At 34.7% G+C, this 20943-nt stretch overlaps 1 protein-coding gene across 1 annotated transcript in view; it reads left to right on the plus strand.

Moving 5' to 3' along the window:
- Positions 1–344: 344 nt before the first annotated feature.
- LOC132790463 (nuclear hormone receptor FTZ-F1 beta) overlaps positions 345–20943 on the plus strand; it is a 32006-nt gene continuing 11407 nt past the window's right edge. Inside the window, 2 exon segments of the mRNA XM_060798997.1 lie at positions 345–641; positions 1541–1895. The gene's annotated coding sequence lies outside the window, so the exon portion shown is untranslated.

Genomic DNA, 20943 nt, shown 5'->3' on the forward strand with positions numbered 1-20943 from the left:
TGGCGAACAGCTGTTGCTGTTTTGAACTGACACCAGAGTTGTCAATGCACAATTAATAACAAATGGTCACCCTATCAGATGTGGTAGTTGTTGTCTAAATTATTTTTTGCCTGCTCCTTAAAGTTTAATAATAAAATTATATTATCGACATTGCCACACATATTTAATTTAAATCAATTATTTATTATTTATGAAGATATACAAATTAATATTTTGAAGTGCTGGTAAATGCAGTATTTTAATTTAGACCTGGTCTCTTCACATATTTTTCTTGTTTTCTTTTCACATATTCTTCGATAGAACGAGAGGGTTTTTCAGCTTACCCATCACGGTCACATTGCAGTTAGTACCAAAACAAATGCCGATCGGAGAAGTCGCGCGCGTGTCTTTGTAGCGCCGCGAGCGTAGTAGAAAAAATAAATACTTGTAATTTTTCGTTTTATTGCGCAAAACCTGCTAAATAATCAAATAAACAACTACAGAGTCATTCACTTCAATTTATATATTAAATATAACAAATAGTTTCCTTTTTCAACATATTAACAAGACGACGTGCCCAACAACAACAACAAATTATACGTGTATGTTTTTGCTACCAAAAAACGGCCGTCGCTCGAATGAGTGTGTGTTTGTGTAAGAGTGTAAGTGTAAAACGTAGTGGAAATTCAACAGAAAAAATGCCAGCAATTGCATTTAAAATAAGCGTAAATGCATAAATTAAGTTCAAGCTGCACAAGAACTGAACCAAAGGCAAATGTTAATTCACGCAGCGTAAAAACAACAAAAGTTGTAAAGCCAACAACGAATGTGGGGCCGTATGTGTTAAGTGTACGTGTGTTATGTGTGTGTGTAACGACGGCGACGAGAGCGCAATAAGATAAAATTGAAGGTTATTCTCTACAAAAAAAAACAAGTGTTTGTGTGTGTGTGAGCACCAGAGTGTATGTGAATGAGAGCGAGTGAGAGAGAGAGAGAGCACAATAGGGAGAGCGCACGCTCACTCAAAGAAAGCAGCGCACAAAAGCAAATGCTGAAAATGTCAATAAACTCTGCAAAGGTGAGGAAAAACGCAACGCAAGAGTAGCTGAGCAGAGCCAAAAGCAGTGGCAGCGACGTAGGCAGCGCTGCTTCTTTACTTCTGCTCTGCTGCCGTGTAAAATGAAACCCAGAGCAGCAAAAGCAACAGCGGCGGCAAAGAAAGCAGCCAACACAAGCAAGTGCAAAAAAGAACAACTCACACACACACACACACATGCAATTGCATACATAAAGAAAGCGCACGTACATGTGATTCTTATTGGATGTTGGAAATATATATATTTCTGGTTTTTTGCTTGCAGCTTCCGCGTTTGGCTGCGCGTTGCAACTTCTCTCAACAGTTGCCGTTTTGCAGGCATTTTGTTTATTTACTTTTTGTCAATTTGCTGCTTCGTCGCTCGTTAAGCCACACACACACACACATACACATAGACACATACACGCACACAAATTCGCGCAGACAACGACACTGAATGATTAATTTACCGTTAATAATTCACAGGTGGAATAAATTCAAAAGTTGCGGCATTCACATTGTGCAATAATAATATTATCGTAATCGTTATCGTTATGTGCAAATATTTTATACAAAAAATAATTTACAACAACAAAAAGTCACCAAAACAAAATTAATAAAATAAATGAAAATCAATTCGCAATTTTTTCAAAATATTAATTAAGTTAATAAACAATTTAAAAATCATATGCCAATAATTTAATAATCAATGAAATAAACACATTAAAACAAAAACGTAAACACATCGCCACTGAGAATTTTGGACTTAGGGAATATCAAACGAAATCTTATTAGACTGAATACAAGGACAATTGGAATATTAATTTTAAGATTTTGAATGGTAAGTCAACGTTTCATAAATATGTATTATAGAAAGAATTTGGAAACATAACAATTATTTTTTTTGATACTTCAGAGTGTCTAAATAATAATGTAAATAATAATATTAACAATTGGGAAAAGAAAAATTACAAAATAGAAAATATACTAACTTGTAGAAGGTAATAAAGCTGTAGATCGAAAGTAATAGAAAATAGAAAAATAAAAGATCATTTTACAGAAGATTTGTTGTGGTTCTTTTTTGGATAAGAATATAAAAAATATTTGCAATAGGAAAAATACAAAAGACAATATTATTGAAAAATAAAATAAATAAATATTATGTCATGGAAAAGATATTTTATTTCCTTGCAAAGGTTTCTTTATATATTTATAGAGATGGCACCTATTGAAAATATGAACCTTTTCTGCAATTTAGGAAGTATAAATATGTTTGATCCAATCATACTGTACTTAAAAGAAGAATGTAATAAAGTTAGATGTATCTATAGAATATGAATGAATAGTGTGTTTTGTATCTACACATATTATAGTTCAGATAGTTCAGACAAATGTAAATCTCATTGCCTCGATCTTGAACTTTGCTGTGGCCCTTAACCAAGTTTCCGCCCACTTAGCGCATTCGGCGATAGCTCTTTGGCTACACCCACTTGAGTATTAACCACAAAAGCCTCTCCAGCAACCAAATCAAAACAATTTAATTAACGCCCAATTGCGAGGGAAATAATGTGCGCTAAAGAAGGAGGAGAACAAAAAAAAAAATAAATTCAGAGCTAACTCAGGGCTACATCAGAGCATTATAGTGGAGCCACTTCACTTGAAGCAGTGAAATGTAACGGCGCCATTGGTCACTTGAACTACTTTCATATGGCGTTGGTTCTTTTTTTGGTTTTTGGTTTTTGTTTGCGGCTGACTCATGGCCATGGACTCTGGAGCTGGGATTGGGATTGGGACTGAAACGGAGACGGAGACGGAGACTGGGAATGGGTAACTGCAATTGTGCAGCGGTTGTTGGGCCCGGAGGCCACCGGAAATTGTTTCCACAAAAGGGGGAGATGAAGTGCAGCAGTTAAGAGAAGCTTTTAACGATGCGGCCGGGGCACGTTTTGAACTCTACCACACATTTCTTCTTCTGGCTGGTAGTTGTTGGTTGTTGGTTTGTCGCACGGCTTTCGTTCGCGTCTTTCGCGTGTTGCTTGACCCAGAAAAGCAAAATCGAAGAGCGAAAGACCAAAAAGACGACGCAGCCCGATGTCTTTGGGTCTGGGTCTGGGTCTGGGCCGTGAGCCGTAGGTGTATTGTAATGATAATGTTAATGACGATCGCCATAATGATCATAATGCTGATAATGATGATGATGATGATGATGATGACGCTGCCATCTCATAAACCATTTTAAATGTTGGCTCATTATTATTTTGACTACGTCGGCGTGCGGTTTTTGTGTTTATTGGCTGCCTGTTGCACTTTTGCTCGCTTATTATACCCTCTAGTATTTTAAGATGTTTAATGGGGTATAATAAAGCGGAGAAAGAGATAAACTTATTTAAAAGAAAATTTGTTTTATGCAATTGCATTTTCATTTATTGAAAGCTATTTGAAAATTGGTTGTTAATGAAAAACAACAATTCCCGTCTATAGAAAAATATAATTGTTCTCAATTAAGTTTCATTTTAAAAATATTTTCTAGCTAATTAAGATAGACATTTATATACATACATATATTCTTGATTAGCTCAATAAGTTCGACAAGTTAACAAGAAGTTTTAAACTATTTTATAGACACTGAAGTATTGAAAGTCATGAGGATATTAAATTGCTTTTTAATGCAATTTACATATATCCGAATACTTTTAAACTAAGCTGAAATATATCGTTAATTATTGAAAATTATTTTAGTTTTCTTTTGCTGACATTAAACACAATAATCTTTGTTGTTGTATAACGCAGGGTATCCGCCTGGTCGTGCAGTGCTTTTTATTTGTACATTTTTACTTGTTCGTAACTGGGTTTATGTGCGGTCTTTGCTTTTATCAGTCAGCAGCAGCTTCCTCCCTCAACCGCTGCTCACCGAAGGTTGTCGGCGAGTTTTGTAAGTTGATTGGCTCTGGTAAATGGTTGTTGTTATTTTATTTTTTTTTTGGTTTACCCCATTGGACACGTCCATTGCTTTGTTTATGTTCTTGAACTCTTTTTAAATGTGTGGCTAAATGCGGCCTCAAATGTTAATTTACAGCTTTTGTTGTCATAACTTAAGCAGAAGCCAAAAGGGCAGCAGGTAAACGACGATGATTGCAGTTGAGATTATAACTTTTTGGCGGACTACAGACTGCAGGGTGTAAAGTGGAAGGTTAACGACGATTTAGCCATCGATATATTGCTACAAACATGGAGTGCAGCATTAAAGCTATCGATAGTAAAATTACAAAACAATCGATAATAATTTAAACTATAAACCTGCTTTAATAATGTTTAACCGTTTATTAAGTTTAAATCGCATGTGTTCTCTCATTATTATCGAAGGCAAACGATTTAGCTATCGATATATTGCTACAAGAATGGAGAGCAACATTAAAGTTATCGATAGTAAAATTACAATGCAATCGATAGTAAAAACTATAAACTATAAACCTGCTTTAACAATGTTTAACCATAAATTAAGTTTAGCATGTGTTCTGTCATCGTTATCGATATATTGCTACAATTATGGAGAGCAACATTAAAGCCATCGATAGTAAAATTACAAAACAATCGATAGTAATTTAAACTATAAACCTGCTTTAACAATGTTTAACCATAAATTAAGTTTAGCATGTGTTCTCTCATCGTTATCTATGCATTCTAAACACCAAGTGAAACTAATGTTAATTAAAATTTGTCCATGGATGCCATGTCAAATCACTAAATCGCCTGCTGCAGCAACAAAAACAAGCAACAGTTGCTGGCGTTGCTAGCAGCAACATCTCTGGTGGAGTTTTTTTTTGTTATTTTTTTTTGTTGCTTCGCTCGCCCATCTGTTGTTAACCGGTTCTCGATATGTCCGCGAGCCACATATCGATTGTTACATGCTCTTTGGGCGCTCTGTGACTGCTAATTAGCAGTTAACAATTGCAACATTGACCTCCTCCCATAATTCTTGGCGCTGCTGTTGTTGGCTTTGTTGTTGTTTTTGTTGTTGTTGTCTTACGAGCAACAGCAACAACTTTTCGCTTTGTTCTATTGTCTGAGGCGAGAGATCAAAGCACAGATACAATAACATGGCAGCAGGTTTACCTTGTTGTAACCTCACCGACCAGAAGACGATCAAGACGCAGACGAAGACGAGGCAGAAGATGAAGATGAAGAAGCAGAAACTTGACTGAGTTGTTGCTGCTGCTGCTGGCTCAACATTCGCTTCAGTGTTGGCAACATTGTTGTTGAGCTGTTGTTGCTGCTGCTGCTGCTGCCATTTGGCTGCAACAGTTGTGTTGCTGCTGTTGACTTTTGGCCAACATTGAATGGCTTTTTATCGTTTGTTGCCTGCCTTTTTGTTTGTGGCTTTTTGTTTGATTTTTGCAACTGCAACTGCAACTTTGGCAATTGCCATAACTGTTGCCGTTGTTGCTGCTGCTCAACGGCGCCGTGTCTATGGCCTATGTGTCTATATAAACATGATCGTTTTGGCCAATTTTTGTGCTACAACAACTGCTGCTGCTGCCGTTCAGTTCTGCCGTTGCCCGTTGGATGGCAGCGTTAACAACTGCCAGTTGCTGTTGCAGTTGGCCAAATGCAATACTAGCAGCCTAAGAAAATGTTGTTGCTGTTGCTTCAGTTGCTGCTGCCGTGTTGTGTAACAATTGCGAGCAACTACAAAACTGCAACTGCAGCTGAACTTAGCTCTGCTGTAAGCTGCCTCGATCGAGGAAGTATAAAACAAAATTATTCATAAACTAGAGCAAATTTCCTGAATCGTCTCCTCTTATGATAAAAGTCAATTTTGGAACAAATTACTTGGTTTAGGATTAAATTCTTATACTTGCATATAATGGTAATAGTTTTCCTCATTTCGTAAATAGTGTAATAAATTAGTTGGTCATACAACTATTTTTGACATAAATATAAACTTCATTTAATTTGCAATTTATATCAGAAAAGATTTCTGTTCAAGTTACATTTTCTTTGTAATAACTTGTGTACAAAATGTGTCAGGTTAGACTTAACATTATTATTTAGAATTTATAATAACATTCACATAATTAAATTTACATTTTATATCACACAAGAATTCTGCCCAATTCTGTATTATTCTTATAGCGATTCTTAGGTTCATAGTTCTGGCAACTAAAGAGCTAAGAACATATTATAAAATATCATATTTGACCTTTCAATTCAGTTCATAGCAAATCCAATTTTATATATATATTGTTTGTCAATATTTACAACAGCTTTACAAGCACGTTTTCAAACTGTTGACAACATTTGAACAATTAATCGAAAATTGAATTTCGCAAATAACATTTTATCGTTTGATCTTTTGTTGAAGATCACAGCTAACAATATTTAGTAAGCTATGAACATTTTATTATTTGTTCGCAGAACAAAAACGAAGCTCATTCTTTGTTCTTTTTTTATCTGTGGGTTTTGTTGTAAGTTCATTTATTTTGAGCGCTGAAGGTCAGCTAATAAATCGCAGCAAATTTAAAGAAGGAGCCACATCAACAACAAGAACTAAATTTATGGCCATTAGCCATTTAATTTATGCAAAAAAAATATATAAATATAAAGTAAAGGAAAGGGAAAAAAGATGGCAAGCGCAAAAGCATCGTTGCGGCGGTAGAACAACAAGAAATCGATAAAAATCTCATCAAATTAAGGCAAAACGATAAAAATTGATTGGCCCACGGTGCTGCTGTTGCTGTTGCTGTTGCTGCTCATGTTGCTGCAGACAAAAGACAACAACCACAACAACAACAAGAACTTACAGAAACTAGTTGAAAGTCGTTGCTCGCTAAAATACAACAAAAAAGAAGAACAAAAAAACGAGTCAATAAAAGCTTTTTTTATTAGAAACTATTCTAATGCCCCAACAAAAGTTTTTGGAGTTACGAGTTAAAAGTTGTAAATTTCTGCCTGAAGTTTAGGGAAACTCTCGAACGCTTCGCAGACAGTGACACTCCCTCTCCCTCTCTCTGACTCTCTTTCTGTCTCTCTCAATCTGTGTCTCTCTCTCTCTCTCTCTCTCTCTCTCTCTCTCTCTCTCTCTGTGGGTTCGCTCTAGTCTGTTGCTTCGTCTGATGACTAATCACTTGAAAATTGCCGCCAGGCCAACGAGTTGAGAGAGTTGGGTCTACAGAGTTTGTTTGGCTTTTGTGATTTGGATTTTGCTTTTTTTGCTTTTGCTTTGGTCCTCTTTTGCTTGCTGCTTTGCTTGATTGGTTCCACTCCCGCCCCAGCAACACACACACACACACACACACACACAAACACACACACACTTGCAGCAAGCGAGCTGGCAAGAAGAAACGTGTTTCTTCCTGGTTTCCTTTCAGGTTTCTTTTGGACTCTCAGTTTGAGTGACGCTTCACATGACGCATGGCTCCATCATGTTTGGCGCTTAGCTTTAACTATCGCTCAAGCCCAAATTGAAGTCTAAGCCCAAGCCTAATGTAGAAGAGAGCCGTTGCAATAGACCCATGACCAGCAGAAATGTATTTCGTACTTTAACTTAACAAAGCAAACACTTTCCACTCACTGATTTATGGCTCGTGCACTTCACTGAATTGCAGTTTGCAGTAGCTGCAATCTAAAGCAATAAACATAAATAATTTGAAATAACAGACTGACATTTTTCGTTGTCGATATCTGTAGCACAGTTAGCTGTGACAGCAGCAACCGTTATATGTTAATCAACAGCAGTTTGATCTACATTTAATTAACAGCTTTTGTATAGAAAAACTGTTTTATCTAATTTAACTTTTTTTTAGTAATGTTTTAATTGTTGTTTTTAAATTTGTACAACATTTAACTATAAATAATACAAAAATATAACAACTTGAATTCTATTTTAACTTTTCTTTATACACTTAAGATAACTTTCGTTTGCACTTCAACTAATGATAGATAGATAGATAACGCTAAATAAAAATCAAATGACAGAAAAGTTTAAAAAATCCTTTTTTTCCAGTAATTTTAAAGTCTAAATTAATGATAATTTATTATCCAATTTCATTAATTCTGCGGAAAATAACATTTTAATTAAATATATAAGAGCATCGTTAAATTTCAAAAGAAATAAAAAGAAAGTTTTAATGGAAATATTCTATAACTTTTGGATATAGAAGATATACATTTATATATAAATTAATAATATTTTATTATCCAATTTCATTTAAACTCGATGCTTTATCAGCATTTAACATTTTAATTATATATAAGAGCATCGTCAAGTTTCAAAAGAAATAAGAAAAAGTTGTAATGGAAATATTCTTATTTCGCTCTTCTTCGTTCTTCTATAACTATTGGATATGACAGTTTAAAAAACTTTTCGCTCAGTGTATATTTATGCAAAGACACCTTTGAGGTATCGCTAAATGAATCTATGGTTCACATATCATCTCTTACAATATTTACAATGTTCATTTGCTTGTCTAGCGTATTGGTTTTTGTCCAATTGTGAAGAGTCACTTGCTATTTATCTTATATAAGCTAAGCCCACACAACAGGTGTTTATCAAATGCTGCTGCTGTTGCTGTTGCGGCTGTTGACTTATCTGCCAAATATTTGGCCGATTAATTTTGTTTTGTGGCATATTCGCTGGCAGCCTTTTTCACAGCCAATTAGCGGGTACCAATGTTGGCTCTGTATCGCCCATCGGTCCCCATCACGCGACCGTTTCGCTACAGTCCGTACGTACATAAAGATAAATCGACCAGAATTATACCTATACATTATAATATATATTATATTATATAGAAAACTATACAGAATGCTGCTGTCATGATTCATTTGTTAAACTCATTTGGCCAAAACGTGGCGAAATTTTTCATCAACTCAATCTGTATAAGTTATGCATCTACAGTTAATCATCAGGAAGTTAAAACGATTTATGCATCAAACAATTGTGGTATCTAGAAGAATGTCATTGCAATTACCGACTATAAATCAAACGAATACTATCGATATTATTATCGATTGCATGTGAGAAGTGCCTATAAATTATACCATGATTGCACTTTGAGCTGACTATATCGAGGCTCTACCGTATTTGTCTGAGCATACAGTGCCCCGTCTGTTTATATGTATAATTACGTGTGTATACTTCAAATATCGCCTCAAGGTCGTTGCTTGGCTTTCTATAGAACCGCACACTCACAGGCCCACACACACACACACACAGATAAACACACTGATAGAACGTTCTTCTGTGCTTGATTATTTCATGTATGTGTATTTCCTGTTTGAAATGTGCTAATTTATTTTATGTACATTATTATTATTATTATTATTTTGCTCGTTCGTTTCTTCTCCTTTTCGAAAGCGATATTCTATAGTATATACTATATAGATAGAGACAACATTGGAGTGGCCTGGTCAGATATGCATGCTAAAATACTCGTATATAGTATATAATAGATAGAGACCGGCATTGTCAACCTGTCGCTTGATTTGAATTGACAAATTGCCTTCCATATGGATGGATTTAACCAGAGTTGAAGTAGGTCAATTGCTCGTCTCTGGCACTCATTATGTTCTTATCTATTGAGGGCAGAATATAATGAAGCTGATCTCGGTTTGTTGCAGATGTGGGTAGGGCTATTCAAGGTCAACGAAGGTTGCTCCGAAGTTCAAAGAGAAACGAGTACAAAGCTCTTTTATGTTTTATTCATAATTTGCTTTGTATAATCAGTCAAAAAAACAAACCAAAATAAAGTAGAATACAGTCCACACGTGCCATTAAATTTCAGATTGTTTTCTAGTTTTCTCTGTTGTCTGATTGTGACTCATAATAAGCTTATAATAAATGTATTCTGCTGATTATCAGCTAAACAATGTGAATGCTCTGAGGAAACGCATTAAAATTTTCGAATGAATATTGCGTGTAATTCGTATTGAATGTTAGAAATCATAAAAAAATGGGGTAGGAGAGCTTTGAGATGAATCGATGAGTATCAATAATATGAATGTGCCGAATTATCGGAGAATTATGAATTTTTAATTAATGAATATCTGTTGAAAACAAGTTCGTTGCCCATCCTTAGGGCTATCCTTTAATTAAGTTGTTAATATTCACAAAAACTACTTACTAAGCGTATATCAAGGTTTTGAAACAATCGTATATTTTTAATAAACAAGAAATTCGATATTTATTCGATCATTTATTTAAATTTTAAATATTTTAAGCAGTTTATATAATCTGTGATTAATGTGAAGAGTGGAGTTATAATATTTTGAATCCCCTCCAACAATATCAAAGTATATGTATATAATTTTAATTAAATTTTAAATCTTTTAAGTTTATATAATCAGTGATTTATCGAAGAGTTTAATTGTAATTTGTATTCATTTCGATAATATCGAAATCTATTTACGTTTACAATTTATTTACTATTATAAATCTCAACTCATTATATTTAATGATATTTCATCAGCGACCTTCACAGATATTTCCTTCAGTCTGTAAAGCTTTATTTATTGAGAACCCTTGGCAAGTGTGCGAATAATGAAATCGATTCTAGTTGAAGATCGACCACTTTCAGCTGCTCTTGAGAAAGGAATAAAAAAACAACAAAGATGCGCAGTCATAATAAGCAACGCCTGGAAATATATGTTTTCTCAGGTCCTAAATTAAACGAATGTCCTTCAAAACGGGGGCACTACATCACATTGGAAGCGACAAAAGACACAAAAATAAAGAGAAGAAGGTGAATAAAAAAAAACAACTACAAAACGCATTTTGGGGCTGCTTTAATCAAAACAAATCAAGTTTGCGGGGTACGGAAACGGGGCTGCAGAACGAAACGTGGTCATAAAAGGGGCAACGAAAATATTTGTACAAAAGTGTGGCAACACACGACGAAGACGCAACTTAAGCAGCGCTTCGAACATAATTTCAAGGATTTATGTCTTATTCAGCGGCTTTAAAGGAGGCAAATCCCAACGAATGGGACAAGTCGAAACTTAAAGCGTCTTTAATGCGGGTTGTTTTGATGTTTTTGTATATATACGAATATATATCCCAGGTATCTGATTTCTACAAACTACGAGACGAGAACGTTTATTAAGCACTTTAATGAGCTCTGTTAAAGTTAATGGGAGCTAAGAAACTGCTAAAAACTGAATGAAGAAGAGCGATATTTAGTTGTATAAGATTTTATTGGGGAACAAAAAAATGGTAATGATGAAATAAGATATCTTCATTGTTTAAAAGTCTGTGCAATTAAAACAAAGTTTAGTTTTAACGACTGACTAACGTATTTTTATAGACTGAAATTCAATAGTCAATATGTTTATTTTACTTTTTTTTCTATTGTTTATCCAAGAAAATAACTTCGATGAATCCAATATAAAACATTTTCTTTTTGATAGTTTTCTAAACACATTTTATAAAAAGAAATTTACGTTTAAAAGACCAACTCAAAAAAAAAAGAAAAATTCGTGCATTTATTGAATATAGTGAATCTTTGTTTGCAGTTGATATTTATTATTCCGAATAAAAAATTAGCTTTGTATAGAAAATATTAAATTTCGACGCATTTTATTTGATCATTCATCCTTAATTCTTTTCAAAAAATCTGTTAAAATGTTGGTACTTTTACCAAGCAAATATTATTTTGTATCTGGTGTAAAATTCGATTATTGATCATCGTAAAAATAAATATCCATAAATGAACCTGTAAAGTTGAGAGAGTTGTCAAAGGCTGCAAAGTGCCACTGGCAGCAACAATGACAACAACACTGACAGACAACAATTTATAGAGACACCATCATCATCGACAGTGGCACTCGAGGCACTGTTCGCCCGCAAGGAGGCTGAAAGAACGTGCAGCAACAAAACAAATGGCAATAAAATAAGTATAAAAAATAAAAAGATCATTGGACACATTTGCAAGAAGACAGACAATGGCAGACAAAGTAACTAACAACGAACTGAAAACCGAAACAGAAACAGAAGAAGACACCACAAAAAGCTAAACATAAAACAGAAATACGGCCAGACAAAAGAAAGGCCAAATACGTTCAAACATTGTCAGCACAAGTCGAAGTCGAAGCCAAAGCAGCGACGTCGATAGCGGCAGCGACAGCGACGTTAACTGAGACAGCAAACAGCAACGACTTGTTGCCAAGACATAAAAATACAAACAAAGCGACAGCGACTGCGAAGAAGAGGAAACACAAGCAAAACTATGAAAAAAGAAATGCGAGGAGGAGAGCACACAGAACAACAAGAATAAAAGTAACACGTCATCATGAATGCCCCTTCAACGGCCGCCTCAGTCGCAGTCACAGTCGCAGTCGACGTCGCAGCAATGCCAAGAACAAGTTGTAAATGAGGCGGCTGGCAGAAGCAGGCAGGCACCAAGAACAAGCAAAGCAGAAGAAGAGGCACCAGCAAAAGCAACAGAAGACTGGCCAGAAGAAGAGGAAGAGGTCATTGGCGGCCATTGACTTTGTCTCGTTGATGACCTTGCCCCGAAAAATGGCGTAGCAAAGCAACCGACAACAACAGCAACAACATCAACAACAAAAGAAAAAAGAGAAAAAACCAAATGAAGAAGAAGCTGAAAAAAAACTAAAGAACGAAGCAGCTGAAAGTTGAGCACTCTGTGGAAATGCACTCGCAAAGACACAAAAACTCATGCAGACAACGAGAGAGTTAGAGTTATAGCTGCAGAGAGTGCGAAAGGGAGCACCAGAGAGCTGATGGGGCGAGAGACAAAGATGAAACTTGACTGGTGAGGGAAGAAGAGGAGAGAGAGGCCCGATTTGGAGGTGCGCGCGTGCAGCTGGTGACACTGCTGACTGCAGTTGTGCCCTTTTACGATGGATAAACTAAAACGGAACAAAGGACGTACACCAGCGAGCACAGCAGACGGACAGAGGAGGACAGACAGACAGACAGACTGACTGAAAGTGGACTGTTGTGAGTGTGTATGAGTTCGTTGGGCACAGGGCCAAGGCAAATGGAGCAATGACATTGGATGGGCAGCTCACTACATGCGTCTCTGTCTGCACGGTAAATGTAAATGCTCATGTATGCATGTGTGTGTGTAAATGTAAATGCACGCATTTCTGTTCTTGTTGTACACACGATGAATCAAGAAAGTGTTTTGCTATCATTTGAAATGTGTTCAGCTCTTATCTTTTATTCTTACTAATTTTCTATCTATAACACATTTAAGATATGTTTTTAAAATTATTATGCAAAAATAAAAATAATAGTAATAAAAATGATTATAATAATTTAAAGATTTTATTTGTAAAATTCGGTTTAAATAATAAATAATGTGTTTAGTGCCAAGATGTTTTAGGATAAAAATAAAAATAAATTTCTAAGGAAATTTTCTAATTTGGTACTAGCAAATATAAATAAAAAGAATTTCTTCGTTAAATTAAGGAGTAATTTTTTTATGGTCTTTTCCAATTACTTTTTTTTTTATATGCCACCTCAATTTGTTTTAAATTGCAAACATTAAGTCAAAACAACCTATTACTGCAATAAAAGACAGGGAGCAAAAATTCTTTAAGCTTTCTACTATTTTTCGCCCATAGCAATTTTTCTTGTTCACGCTTAATAGCATTTAACAAAAATAAATATAACAAAAAAAAACTCGATTTTCGCCATTGTTGCAAGATATCTTTTGTGGCGCGAACAACAATTACGAAGCCAATTCATGTAATAAAAATGATAATAAAATAAAAATAAAAGCATTTTAAGTACTCGCATTGTCATAAAAATGAGGGCTTAAACCGCAAAAACGAGCCAAATAGCAAAAGGGTTAAAGCATTCACTGGCTTTGGCTTTCCCATGACGAGCTGCACTAACTTGGCCAACTGATTGACTGACTGACGGCTGAACAAATGGACGAACGCGTTGTTGCACTCACCACGCATAAAGGAGGCAGCTTAAACAAAGTCATTAAGCGATAGACTGCCAAACAACTGCGACTGCAAGTGCCCAACGACGCATGCAAAGCAACGACAGTAGACAGTGGGTGCAAAAAGTTATATTTTACGTAAAAAAGTCGCAGATTTATCTTATAAATTATGAGTTTACCATAATGACAATAACACTTTGATAACAAAAACGAAAAATACACCTAAATTTTTACAAGTTCGAAAAGTTATTTAAAACTTCTGATGAATATAAATTATAAAATATAATATATACAAAAAGAATTAAAATCTTGTTTTCTCAAACACTATTCAAATAGCTAAACTACTTGAAAAGTTTGCAAATTTTATTTTAATCCTAAATTTATATGCTACAAGTTTACGAAAATATATTTAAGGTTAAAGCGAATATAAATTAGAAAATCTATCGATAAGATGTCATCAATTTTCTTTTTAATATTATGTGAATGCAGAAAGTGCAAACGTATTAAAAGTAACTTTGAATAAAAATTAGAAAACATCTAAAAAAAATACAAATATGATGATGATGATATGAATAACTAAATTTCTAAAAAAAAAATGTGTGTGGAAGACTAAAAGAAAATAATATTTATCTGAAATTTGTATAAATTCGTAGAAGTGTACAAATAATTATATAGACGCTGTGTATCCAAATCATAATCAAAGCCTTATACTTTCAGTGGCTTTAATTATTTTAATTACAATATTTGCTGAAATGAAAAGAACCAACCAAACGATCGCAGTTGGAGTTCTCATGCCACTTTTCAAGCTAATCTTCGGCCATTTGGCTGTGGTTTTGATTAGTGTGCTTTGTCTGAAATTAATTTCAGTTTTTAGCTGGGAGGCAGGCAGTAACTCGATTGTTAAGTGGACGGTTTCCCAGTTGAGGCCGCCCACCATCGACGCACTGCAGCCGTTGACTTCTTTTTTCTAAGCCAATGCGAAACGCTTTGGTTTTTTTCTTGTTCTCTTGGAACTTGTTTCCTCAACGCTGGGTGGGCAGCAGCTTGCAGCTTGCAACTTGCAACTTGCAGTTGCAGTTGCTGCTTTGGCTTCGACTTTTGCTTCGGCTCTCTGTGTGGACTGTGTTGAGGCAGTTGCAGTTGCCGCTGGCTGTTTGGAGCTTTTGCGTGCGTTTAATTAATATCAAGTCAAGTTGGTATAGACACAAATACACACACACACACAGTTGCACATGTATTTATTTATGTACACAAGTTATAAAAAGGAAAAACGAATTACTCGCAAGTTGTTTTGGGACAAGGTTGTTGGCGTATCGCGTTCTGCTCTGAGTTTCTTGTTGTCGATGTCTTTGCCGCGCTTGTTGTTGCTTTTTGTTGGTTGCTGCATTTGGCTTAAGTGCAACTTTTAATGCAGCGTAGCGAGTGCGTGCTGGCATTCTTGATACCTCGTACCACTTGCGACTGCAACTGCAACTGTTAAGCAGCGAGTTAGTGAAACTGTTTGGCAGGTTGCACACTAAATTGTGTAATCGATAAACTGGAACGTTGTGTCATTGAAGCAGCCACACACACATCAAATTCGCGGTGCAAGTAACAAGCCCCCCATATCATAGACATTTTAATTGATATTCACAAGAGGTCTTCGAAATTAAACTTGGAATGTAGTTACAACACAAAACATAAGATTAGCAATAGAAAACAAAATTGGAAATTTCTAAAAATTTAAATAAATAATATAATCTTCAATGATTACAAATAATTAAAAAGAATATGTACTAGAATAACAAATCGCAATGTGAAAACAAAACAAATTAAAAGAAATTCAATAAGTTTAAAATTAAGAGCAAATAAGTTATTACTATGGTTATTTATATTAAAATTAATGCATAGATATGATTGCTGTATGTTTAAAAAAAATCTAAACTAACTGAATGGAAAACCATAAAATTTTATTAAATTGTTGTTAATACAAAAAAATATTAGGTGCTTTATATTTCCTAAAATTTCTGCGCAGTAGTTATTAATAAATTAAATTAAAACGCTGTCTTGAATAAATGACATTAAATAATGGGTACGTAAGCTTTACTGCACACAAATTATTTAAAAATAAGTTAAACAAGTTCCATAAAATTAAATAAAATAGCTGAAGAAGCCCATACCCAACTTTTGATAGAAATGATGAGATATTGACATAAAGAAAGCCAACAATTATCGATAGTGAAATAAAAAGGGGGAATTTCAATGCAAAAGTGATAATGAATGACAAGATAATAAATTACGCAGAACATATAATAATGTATAATTAGAAATATTTTTATTTTTAAAATAATTGAGTGATAACTATAAAATTATCGAAAGCAACCTTCAGACATACAATCGAAGTTTGAATAAACTAAATATATTATAATAAAATATTTCTATGTTCAAGAAACGTCTTCAGTCTAAAATCGAATGATCTAGCAAAGTAATTAAATTAAGATTTCTAGTCTTTTGGTTTAATTATATATATATCATCGCTGAGGTGAAACGCCAATTGATTGATGTTTTTGTCGGCCGTTAGAAGTTTTATCTTTTATCTTTGAATATTTATACGAATTTGGCGTATTTTCTCTTTTGGTTTATTGCATTTAACACAAATTAGCTTTGCTTTAAAATTCAGCATATACAATAAAAAAAAAAACAAACCTGTATCTTAGCTCATTTAAATAAAACATAAATATTTGACAAAGAATTTTGGAAATTTTAAGGAAATCAAATGAATTCGAATTCTAAGGCACTGTAATCAAAATATTGAATGCAATAATTTATACATTTATTGTGTTTGTATGCGTTTCTTTAAACGATATAATTAATTTAATTAAAATTGAAACAAGTTTATTTTGGACAACAACAGAACAAAACTTTAAACTGACTGTCGGGGGGAAAATGAAAGAGGAGTCGGGGAGAAACGGCAACCGGGTCTTGTGTTGTGTGTTTTTGTTGTTATATAAAGCGAGAACGCACGATGTCGTTTTATTTATTTATAAAGAACATTCGGACGACCTTGAGCCGAAGACTTGTCAACAACAACAGCGACTGTCGCATTCGCAGTCGCAGTCGCAGTGAAAGCGTCGAGTTAAAGTTGAAATAAATTATAAATAAAATCGCCGTAGAGCTCTGAAACTGTGGTGGACGGTGGGGAATGGAGTGTTCAACAACTGATAGCGAGCTTCAGTCTGCGACTCTCGACACGACTCGGTTATCTTTTGTTGATATTGATAGCGTCGAGAAGGGTGAAGGAAATGCCGGGAGGGGGGGCAAAAGTTGATAAAGAAAGCCAATGCCATTAACAATTTAGTCGAGAAAGCTATTTAGCTATCTTCACTGATTCCACAGGTTCTACTGTTTTGAGGCACTTTTTTGAGGGAGTGCCAAGTGTCGAGTGCAACTCTTCATCAACTCATAAAAAATGCAAAACGGCGCAAGAGCGTAACATTTCCTGTTTTTCTGTCTTACGGTAAATTGTAATTGTTATGCAGACGCGACTGGCAGAACTCTCTACAACGCTACAACTCTGCAACAACATTGCAACGCCCCGAAAAAAATGCGGGTTCTTAAAGACCCCCAACTATCCCCACTTTTCTTAGGCCTCGCAGCAATTGTGACGCGTCTCTGCTGAGGCTTTAATTTGCACCACGATTCGCAACGTTGACAACGTTTTGCCGCATGAACTTTGTGGCAATAGTTGTTCAAGTCTGCGGCACAAACTGCGAGAAATTCTACCGTAATTTCTGGTTATAAATAACTATTGATCATGATGAACAGTTTTCCACTCGAAAGCATTTTAATACGAAGTAAAGAAAAACAAATTTTAGCAAAATCAGGAAATTCTAATTTATGGCAATCACTTTACAACTTAAAGATAAGCAAATTTTATAAAACTAGGTAAATCGTTTAAAGTGTTCTGCAATAGAGGTGGAGAACTATCGATAGTCTGCGTCATCGATAGTTATTGATAGTTTCCATAAACTATCGACTATTGACGATAGCAAGGAAAATCTATCGTCAATAGTTGTCGATAATGCAGTAAAAGAAAATAATTATAATTAGTTTTTAAAATAATCCATATTTGTTTAAAGTATGAGAGTTTGAAATTGGTTTTCCTATATTTATCTAAAATTAATAACAAATTATTATTAAAATAATATGATTTTTTATTTTTTATTTAGTAAAAATTCAAGATAACTTCAGAAAGATGGTGATGACACCAACAAAATGAGGAGTCAAACTATGATTGTGCAAAAATATTGAATTTCAGTGTTAACAAAATTTAAGAAGGGGAATTTCTACAAATAAATTGAAAATATTCCATCTATTTTATTATAAATAAATGCCTAAAACTTTTCCCTAATCATGTTATAAATCATTAACTTAAGAGCAAAACTATTCAAAAAATTAGAAAGCCATATTTTATATATTTTAGTGTTATAATAATATTTATATATTTCAGATTTTTAGACTTTTCTGAATTGAAAAATATACTTACATGGTTTTTTGTTTAATATGTTTTTTGTTTTAAACATGCTGATAAACTTATTTTCATATTGTTCTAATAAAAGCATTTTTCATCTTTATACTTATCATCGAATTTGTTGAATATACTTTAAAAAAAAAAATCAAATATATCAACTTAGTATTTTTCTCAGTGCAGTTCTTACATTCGTACCGGTTTTTCTTGAGCTATTGCAAATCGTGGCCATAACACTATCCATGTCGATAGTGTCGACTAGACGACGACGCACCTGTTGAAAATCAAGTTCTGCAGACGTCGCGTCGATTCGCATAGAAGTGCTTGGCTAACACACACACACACACATACTATAGCAAATGCTTTTGCAAATGGCAATAGGAAATTCTATGGACGACCACGCAGTATTCAATCGGACAAAACTGAACTCTTGTCTCAAGTCAAAGCGAGTCGAGTCTTGAGTCTTGAGTATGGGGATATTATATGGCCATGTTGCGCTTTGGCTTGTCTAACCTGTTGGCTTTAACTTACGTACATATATTTTGTGTGTGTGTGCTGTTTGTCTTTTGCCTTTTTGCAATTTGTTTGCCATTTTCCATAGACAACTTCTGTTGCACATTATGCTAATGACGTGCTAGCCTGCAATGCTTGCGATTCGTAAAGCAAGCCGATCCGTAAAAACTGAAACAGAAACAGAAACACTTCATGGCATAGCACAGCTGCATGCTCCGATGATTAATCAAAAGCCAACACACACACACATAGTGAAAAATGTGGCCCGTTGCCAGGCAATGTAATTGCAATTTGCAATTGTTGCATGGCTCTTGGGTCTGGTCCGGACCCGAGTTTCGGTCGGGTTCGGGTTTTTGGCCTAAGCCTGTGCCTTTTGTTTGCCATTGGCGAAAGGTGTTGGAGGTATGCAACCGTATGTGTGTGTGTATCCATGGGGGGGTCTGCAATGTGTTAAAATACTAGACAACCACATTGCAATGCCACTCACAATTGCACTTTTTGGCCAAAAGTTATGTAAGCTTCTGCCTCTGCCATGGATTATGATGCCACCTGACAGCCGGCAATTGCCTGGCTATCACATTGTATAATAATCCTTTTGATGTTTGAGCCTCCTTCTAATTGACATGTCAACGCAGATTGATGCCAGGCATTTTCAATTCTACTCTCAAAAGGTTGTCCGGAAAAGAGATTAACATAGAGCTCAAGTTGCAAAAACAAAATCATCGTTTGATTTCTTTACACTCATAGAGGGTGTCATAATTTTTATTAGAGTGCTTTTAGTCTGATTTTAGTTTGATATTTAAATGAATCTATGAACTTTAAAACTTTTTTTGTGATAATTGCTTGTGAACTGTTTGTCCAAGCAGTAATATAAACATTATTGTAAACAATGGATAAATTATTATAGTATTTATGCTAGGATCTTTTATTTATTTTTTCTTCTATAATCTATTAAACGCTTTAATCTGTTTAAGCAGAAAGGTGTAAAAGTCTAATTTTCAAATGATCTTAGTTGTCGAATAAAGTTATTAAAAAAAAAGGATTACCCTGCTTTCTATAATTCTATTCTTTATTTGTTTAATCAGGCTGTTACAAGTGAAATAGCTAAATAGCTAATGAATTAGTTCATTAGTTAATGTAAAGAATTCAGAAAAAGGGCCAGTATAAGAATGAAAAACCATAGTTTATATCGTATACCAAGCTAAAACCAAGTTTTTTCTTGTTTTGTATTACATTGTCGAACAAATTCCCCTCAACTCTTCAACATCCATTAGATGATAACATTATCAACTTCCCTCGCCACCCATTATGTGTCATACCAGCATAAACAGCACTCTCTTCCTTGCATTCTACGCGTTTGCTCGCCCATTGTTTCAACCCTAAACAATTGCGCTATTTACTTTTGGGGAGCAGTACGGAAAAGGGTCGCTTTCCCCAATTAGAACACCCTCTCCTACACCCTGGTCACGAATCAGGAACCCCCTAAAATCGCTTTACGCTTTCATGTTACGCATAATTGAAACCAACTTCCCATTCAGTGGGCACAGCTCCAGCGTAGAACCCAGGCCCAAGAATCCTCCAATAAACCTGAAAACAACAAAAAAACAAGTAAGAAAGTTACAGTCGAGTGTGCTCGACTGTGAGATACCCGCTACCCATTTTTAATAAAGGCAAAATATTGCGGTATCATTTTGAAAATATACCGAAAATACTTTAAAAAAATACTAAAAATATACCAAATGATATGTTTGGTATATCAATATAGTACCGCATTCAAAATATACCATAGACGGCTCAATATACCAGATTGTCAGCCAAAGTAACTCAGACCCCTAGTAAGAAGGGGTTTTTGCCCATACAAAAGTATTTCTTTAATAACTTCGACAATTTTTATCTGATCGCAACCAAATTTTCAGGAATCATAACTACTATAGCTATTATTATATATACCAAAA

This window comes from Drosophila nasuta, chromosome 2L (assembly GCF_023558535.2).
Source record: "Drosophila nasuta strain 15112-1781.00 chromosome 2L, ASM2355853v1, whole genome shotgun sequence".
Lineage (NCBI taxonomy): Eukaryota > Metazoa > Arthropoda > Insecta > Diptera > Drosophilidae > Drosophila > Drosophila nasuta.